The following is an 8461-nucleotide window of genomic DNA, read 5'->3' as shown; positions in this document are numbered from 1 at the left end:
CATTTCACTCCAGAAAGATGACATCAGAAGGGAAACCAGCTGAGATAATTGGCAGATAACATTGTGAACTGGCTCCAGAGAGAACGTAGACCAGACCCTGCAGAGCCATTGGAGGGGACAGCACCAACACGAACACAAGGGTGGCAAGGGGGTGTCATACAGGAGTGGATGGCGGAAGATTGGGAGGAAGCGGTCTGGATTGTTCTTGACCTCCACACCAACGAGTTGCCACTCAGACATCTGATCCAGGAGCTGGATGGCAGACTCTTTCAAACAACAGATGGTCTGGTCCTCTTGGCGTGATGCTGGACTCTGCCACTGAGTTGAAATAAATCGAGCTTTGAAAATCACGTTTGGCCTCCACTTTCGTTGAGCTTGCACATACTGTCGTGGCGACCTGAGTACTGACCAGTACTAACCGTTTATGATTTGCGTGCCATCAAAACTGGGGTCATGCCTGATAGACTTACTTACCTGCAGATGGGTCCAGTCCTCACATTCTAGGTGGCTCTACTTGGCTCTCAGGTTCTGCAAATTTAGATTGCGCTCATCGCCAAGCTGAAAGGGAACCAGCTTCACAACCTGAGACTTATTGTCAATTCATGTCGTGAGTGTCTACTTGCCAAATTGGTTCCCACCAAGGTCAGAGTCATGGATTTCTCCGAAGGTCCGAGGCATGTTCTCTTTCCAGCTTGAGCTCCTGAGGAGTCAGCCAAAAAGTTTGGTCCAGATTGTGGAGCGAACTGTGAGGAGATCTTCTGTGCTCATCCGAGGCCGTTCTGCGAACAATGCTCTGCAGTAGGATGAGAGGAGAGAAGAGTGGCAGTCAAAAGATCTTGGATGCTAGAGACTTATGAGAGGATCTGGGCACTGGCCGAATCAGTTGGTGACGATTCCTTCAGGGTCAGGAAGACTCCTGAAGTCAATCTGAGTGCCAAGGAGCCCTCACTGATCCTCATAGGTCTGGATAACATCAGGCTGGCAGTGAGACCCCTCTTACCTGCAGCCTCACCAATGTTTGGTCAGAGCTTTCCTGGACAACCCCATGCATGTCCCTGCCTGGCCCTTTCGCACACCAAGAGTATAGAAGCGTTGTACAGCAAGTGGCTGAGGCCAGCAGTCCGTGTACAACCAGGAGAGGGAGGAGAGGCTACATCGAGCTCAGGTGGTCAGCAGGGGAGGTGATGAGTAGAAACAGAAGCAAGAAAGACATGCTCTCTCTCTATGGTGTGCGAAAAGCAACACCGGGTCGTAGTAGTAAAACGGTTTTTGTATTTGATGATTTTGTTTTCCTAAGGAATATTAAATTTGGCAAATATTGGCCGTCCATTGGAACACCACTATTCTGGATCGTTTTCATCTAATAGAATTAACCTGATACATTTACTTTACTGAATAAGCTTCATTTAGTGGTGTTGTGGTAAAGGGTGGGGAATACTGAATTTTCATAAGATTTCAAGTTAAAATTTACCTAGCAAAAATGAAAACTTTTTCAAATCTGAAGATATACGATTCTGCACATAGAACTACATCATTAATACCATGGGCCGATTTTTCAAACTCAAAAAATTCGCCTCCGTATGTGACACACCCTAATGGTCCAGTGTTAGTACAGGGAGGAAACTTTGGCTCAATCTGTTCATAACTTGAAGGACTACCTGTTATGTACTCACATCAGGGTAATCTAATACTCACATGCCGGTACACTGTACTCACAGGCCAGGGTACACTAATACTCACAGGCCAGGAGTACACCTAATACCCACATGCCAGGGTACACTCATGCTCACAGGCCAGGGGTACACTAGCCTCACAGGCCAGGGTACACTAATACTCACATGCCAGGGTACACTAATACTCACATGCCAGGGTACACTAATACTCACAGGCCAGGGGTACACTAATACTCACAGGCAGGGGTACACTTCTTCTCACGTACCAGGGTACACTAATACTCCATGCAAGATGCACTGTACTCACATGCCAGGGTACACTAATACTCACATGCCAGAACACACTAATACTCACATGCCAGGGTACACTTATACTCACAGGCCAGGGTACACTATGCTACATGCCAGGGTACACTAATACTCACATGCCAGGGTACACTACAGTAATACTCACATGCCAGGGAATTCATACTTCTTGCCAGTGGTAGGTAAGATGTACTTGGTCAGCATTTTTTTGGTTCTTTTAGTTCATAGTCAGGGATTGGTGTTTTCGTTCATTCCACTGGTCCGGCACATGTCACTGCACTCATGGTACACATTCCACTTGTTGGGGCAGCGGCATAACCCTAAAAAGATAGATAGAAAGATATTAATACAGTAAAATAGTTGTGCCAGTTTACATTGACTCCAACCAAGACAGTGCAGGCCTTACAAACAATGTACCCAGACAGTGCAGGTATGTACAAACAATGTACCCAGACGGGTACAGGCCATACAAACAATGTACCCAGACAGTGCAGGTATACAAACAATGTACCCAGACAGTGCAGGTATACGAAAGTAGCCACTAGACAGTGCAGGTATACACAAACAATGTACCTAGACAGTGCGGGTATACAAACAGTAGCCACCCTGACAGTACGTGCAAACAATAGCCACCCAGACGGTGCAGGTATACAAAAACAAATAATACCCTGAACAGTGCAGGTATGCAAACAATGTACCTAGACAGTGCAGGTATACAAACAATGTACCCAGACAGTGCGGGTATACAACAATGTACCCAGACAGTGCAGGTATACAAACAATGTACCTAGACAGTAGGTATACAAAAACAATTGTACGCAGACAGTGTAGGTATACAAAAACAATGGCCACCCAGACAGTGCAGGCCATACAAACAATGTACCTAGCAGACAGTGCAGGTATACAAACAATACCTACACAATTGCGGGTATACAAACAATGTACCTAGACAGTGCAGGTATACAAACAGTAATACCTAGACGGTGCGGGTATACAAACAATGTACCCTATAGACAGTGCAGGTATACAAGCAATGTACCTAGACAGTGCAGGTATACAAACAATGGTAACAGTAAGCCAATCAATGATAAGAAAGGCAACAGATGCTTATTTTCAGTCAGGTCCTTTACTTAAGTTGGGGCTGCCTGTACTACAGTAACCAGTAATAATACTAATAAAAGAATAAAAATATACTATAGATGAATACAGAACCTTGCATAGACTACTGTACTGTACCTGTGTGAGATGTTAAAGGACATACTGTACATCATAACCTGAAATCAGTATTGCAAATTTTCCCAAACGAATCTCATAGAGGTTTAAAGGATGAAAATATTAGCGTCCAAATTGGGGGTGCGATTGGGTAGAAGCGTGCAGCTCTTGCCATAGCGAGATATCCACCAGTTGATTCCGGGCGATTGGAAGTTGTTTGGACACACTTCCCAGCATCCCTTATCCCTGTTCACCTAACAGAAAAGTAGGTACCTGCGCACTGTAAATCGAAAGTTACAAATTCGTATTCAGGGAGAGTTGTTGGAGCTTCCAATAACTTGCTTAAACATAAACCATTGACTCTTCAGGCTTCTATGCCCTTAACTCATGAGACATAAAGGCAAGCATAGACTTAGCATGCTTCCCTGTTGAAGCTGTAAACGCTTCTTAACTCTTCACCTTACACACAAGGATGTAGGGGGGAATGAAAAACGAATGTCCAAGATAACAAAAGTTTTCTTGCACTCACCAGGTATGGGTCAATGACTTGAGATTCTACGGGTGTGTAGTTGAGGGGAGGGATTTGTTGTGGGGTCTCATGCCATAATCTTCAGCAATAATTTCTTCTCTGCGAGACTCAAGGCTCAGGCTCGAAAAACTGTGGAGGCGTTAAAAATAAGTACAACAGCCAGTCGATAATTGTACAATCTTGTTGTGAAACTATATTATACTGGATAATTACCAATGATCCCTCAAACTTTAAACTCTGGATAATTGTTTTGTTCCACCAATACAATATCAACAACTCTGGATATTAATTTTAAAGGGTTTGGATATGCTTTGAGGGTGTTAAGAAAAGTTTATTATGATGTGGTACAAAATGTACAGAGAAACACAATATAATAGAGTACAATACCACTTTTATTAACATCTGTAAGAGCCACAAAAGGAACTCCTATTCAACCCCTTACAGCTTGAAAATAAACTTTTTGAGGAGTTCTTTGTATCTTGCTTTTACCGCTGGCTTCAATAGTGTTTTGCATAATAAATATTAAAACATGGGATGATGATCTGTAATTAACGAAGATAACACTTAAATTAAACATCTCAAAATGTATATACTGTACTGTACATTTGCAATAGACTGATATCACTGTACCATACAGTGCAGTAGACTATTTTATATCACTGTATATCGCCCACAGTGCAATAGACTGACTATCACTGTACCACAGTGCAGCCAGACTGATATCACTGTACCATACAGTGCAGTAGACTGATATATCACTGTACCATACAGTGCAATAGACTGATATATCACTGTACCATACAGTGCAGTAGACTGATATCACTGTACCATACAGTGCTGTAGACTGAGATCACTGTACCATACAGTGCTGTAAGACTGAATCACTGTACCATACAGAGCAGTAGACTGAAATATCGCACAGCCTGCATAGAGTTTTGAGTAGACTGAGGGCCTCACTGTATGATACAGTGCGGTAGACTGATATATCACTGTATGATACGGTGCAGTAGACTGATATCACTATAAAATTCATACCTTAAGTCTTTGTTATTCCTCACAGTTTCACAAGGCACCACAACCAGAGGCAAAATTTCTTAATACCTTCTGTGTGCTCCACTTCATGTACAGTCAACACAAATGTCTATTTGCCTTTTCCCCTGAACCACAATCCCTAGATTAAGATTCATGAACTTGAAGCAGTAGACTGATACATTATTCTGTCCATAAATGTGCCAGTTCATGAGTGAATCTGAGTTTCATGGTTCAGGAGAGGTGAACGTTGACTATACAGTACTATTACAAACTTAGTATCAATTTACAATTGGCTTATATCATCATGTACAATACATCAGATAGTGAATATTGTACTGTAGTACAAGTATAATTTATAACGGCAAAAATATGACAACTGCAACACATCCACTCGATTTGTGTGGCTTTTTTTTTGAGGTGGAAGGAAGAACTTCTCTTACATTTATCTTAGTAAAATAAGTGATTTAGGAACACAAGAACTGTAATACAGTATTAATAGCTAATATTTTCTAATACTGTAAGTCATATATTCTCTAAATAAAAATTAGCAATTGTTTGTCTGTCTTTCTCATCCCTCTTATAATTACTCTGTATAGTAATTGTTTTGTTTTAGTTTCTCTCTATGGCCATTATATAACCTACCTGTAGTGGGCGGGGCATAAAGAATGGGGGAAATTGTGGGGTAAGCATGAGTGAAAACTGATCATATGACACAAAAATGATGTTTTACATGATTTGGCATGTGAAGAGTGTAATTTTTACAGTAAACACTAATAACTCTAAAATCTGATGAGTCACCGCATAGATGCTTTGTTTCAACCAATTAAGCTCAGTCCGAGGGACTCTTAAGTCCACAAAAGCATAAGTACACCACAGTGCTTCAACAAGTTAATTTCGTAGTACCAGATATCATAATAAGTACTTACAGTTTAATATGGCCCCTCTAAGTGTTAGGTTTCTTTGGTTGGTTAGGTTAGATTCTAATAAATGATCACCCCTTACCCAAAATACTTACTGGTACTACAGTTTAGTGTTAGAACATCAGTGGAACAAATGAAGAAAATCGAAAAAACTCCTTCTGGTGGTTGAGGGTGTTCTCATACATAATGGTAAAAATGTTCGTTCTGAGGGTCACCTTGTCAGTTATGAGGTTCCTAAACACTTCTAATTAATGTAGGTATATTTCAGTGTTACTATCACCATCAGTCCGGCAGCTTGTTTACCTATGGCTTGTTTCGACTCGGCGATACACACATTAGCAAAGCTTTATGTATTTCCTGTTATATTGAAGTATTTAGTATGCCATACAGGACGACTCCCTCCCCATCTCTAGCTGTTGCCGATATGATGAACAGGTGTACCAACTTAGTATGATGATGATGCACTGGGGATAATAAGAAAGCACTTCGTCCTAGCGTTTCAAAATTTGAGCGTTAAATCTAATATTACTTGTGGGGGTTATTGCAATTATTGTGATCACTTAGTTCATGAAGCCTGGCGGACGGAAGGGAGGCAACACGTAAATAAGGCCGCCACCTTACAGCTCGTACAGTAATACATCACTACTTCACTTACCTGGATCTTTGGGGACATTAATTATTCCCCTCTTAGCTAATTTAGCAGCAAGAGCTGGAGGAAGAGGCATCACGTGTACGTCTGTCTGTCTTTCTGAAGCCGCTTGTTTGTATACATCACCACTGCAGGGTTGCCAGATACTTGTGACCACAGGTAGCGAGAACAGACCTTAAAAGGAGCGGGTCTCAATGAAAAGTAGCACAATACTTATATATATATATATATTGTGGGGTTCAAGGCAACTACTTCTTATCGGATTTTCTAGAAGAGGTACGTGTGAAATTCCGGAGGTGGAACTGATATTTAAAGGGAAAAGGAAGAAATTAAAGAATATCACTATCGAAGAGGATGTTCTTAAGAAGATAAATATACTAAAAAGAATACAAAATCCCCACAGCCGGATGAAATTTTTTCCTCTAGTCTTAAAAGGTGTAGGGAACAGATTAGCGGACCCCTCGTAAACTTATTTATAAAATCATTAGACACTGGGTTGTGCCAGAGTTGTGAAACAGGCAAGGTAGTACCCATATTAACAAGGAGACAGAGCATCAGCGTCAAATTACCAAACCACGTCAGTTTTGACGTCAGTAGTGGGGGAAATTTCTTGAATCAATTATAGCGAATGGCATCCACGTCGCATCTAGAAAAACAAATTAATCTGGAAGCTCTCAACATGGGTTTGGCAGGGGTATCGAATATTAATGTTGTCTAGCACTCAGGATGGAAGAGGAAACTCCTAATGTGGTTTCTTGTATAATATAAGTTATATGATATAGACAGTCTGGTGCTGGAGGTGCTGTGTGTGAGCTTTGCTCAGTAGAGACGTTAGGTGGTAGCGTGTTGAAGGAGGGTGATGTGCAAGGCTTCCTTAGAAGATGTTGCCTGTTGCTGGCCTTTCCTGGTTGAATGAATGCTGACAGCTGGGCTTGCTGGAGGAGGTGTTGCTTGTTCAGGAAGATGGGCAGAATGAGGATTGGTTGGTGAGGAAGCTCAGAGAAGGACGGCTGGTGGGTCGCCATGCTGGCTGGCGGGAGGCGAGGGCCGCCAGGCGGGCGAGAGAAGCAAGGCAGCCAGGCAGCGGCGGAGGAAGGTGTTGCTTGTTTTGGAAATGGTCAGAATGAATCTCAATGGAGACCAAGAGCTTATATGCCCAGCAGCCGCTATGAGGTCATGTTGGGAAAACCCGAGAAGTCGCCGGTGACTAGTTTCGTTGCTAAGTTACGGTAACATCTGGTTGGTTGCTGGGAAAGCGGTAGCAGGTGGTGGCTGTGGCTACGCGGTTGCCAGGGGAGACGTCCACTACAGGTTTACAAAGGGAAAATCTTGTCTAACAAATCTGCTAACGTTTTTAGGAAAGTCTTCGAGGTAGTAGATAATGAGCGAAAGTACGATGTTATTTACTTAGACTTTAGCAAAGCATTTGACAGAGTACCGCATCAGAGGCTTCTGAAAAATTAAGGCTCATGGTATCGAGGGAAGTTATAAGAAGATTGGATAAAATCATGGCTCACCGATAGAGCAGAGGGTCGCGTAGATGGTGTTAAATCTGAGTGGGCCGTGTAACCAGTGGGGTTCCCCAGGGGTCAGTACTAGGCACTCTTGTTCGCCAATCTACGCAAACGATTTAGATGCTAGGATCAGCAGTGACATAAGCAGGATTTGGATAGGCACCAAAATTGGGCGGCAAATTAATTCAGGGCAGGATTCAAATGCATTGGGAGGATCTAAAATAAACTGCAAGGGTGGTCTGAAAAATAGCAAATGAATTTCAACACCAGCAAGTGCAGCGTACATATGGAAGAACAAATACTTATAATGTATACAGCCTTAACAACATCAGCCTAGAAGTGGGCTTTGTGAAAGAGACCTGGGGTGCTAGCCCGGACCTACGGCCTAGAAAACAGTGTGTGTTAATGTGTTCGAAATAAACAAGGCAAACAGAGTGGCCGGGTTTTATATCTAGAAGTGTAAGTAACAAGAGTGCAGAGGTCTTGTGCAATACTCTTGCGCTAGTTAGGCGCACACCTCGATTATCGCGGTTCAGTTCACAGATTGCCCCTATTAGAGAATGGTTCACTAGAGGTCAGTTGCAGCGAAAGAATGACAAAATGATTCCGGGACTTAGAAACCTTCC

This window comes from Homarus americanus, unplaced genomic scaffold (genome assembly GCF_018991925.1).
Source record: "Homarus americanus isolate GMGI-L3 unplaced genomic scaffold, GMGI_Hamer_2.0 scaffold1024, whole genome shotgun sequence".
In the NCBI taxonomy this organism is placed as follows: domain Eukaryota; kingdom Metazoa; phylum Arthropoda; class Malacostraca; order Decapoda; family Nephropidae; genus Homarus; species Homarus americanus.
Note: the sequence above shows the minus strand (reverse complement) of the source record.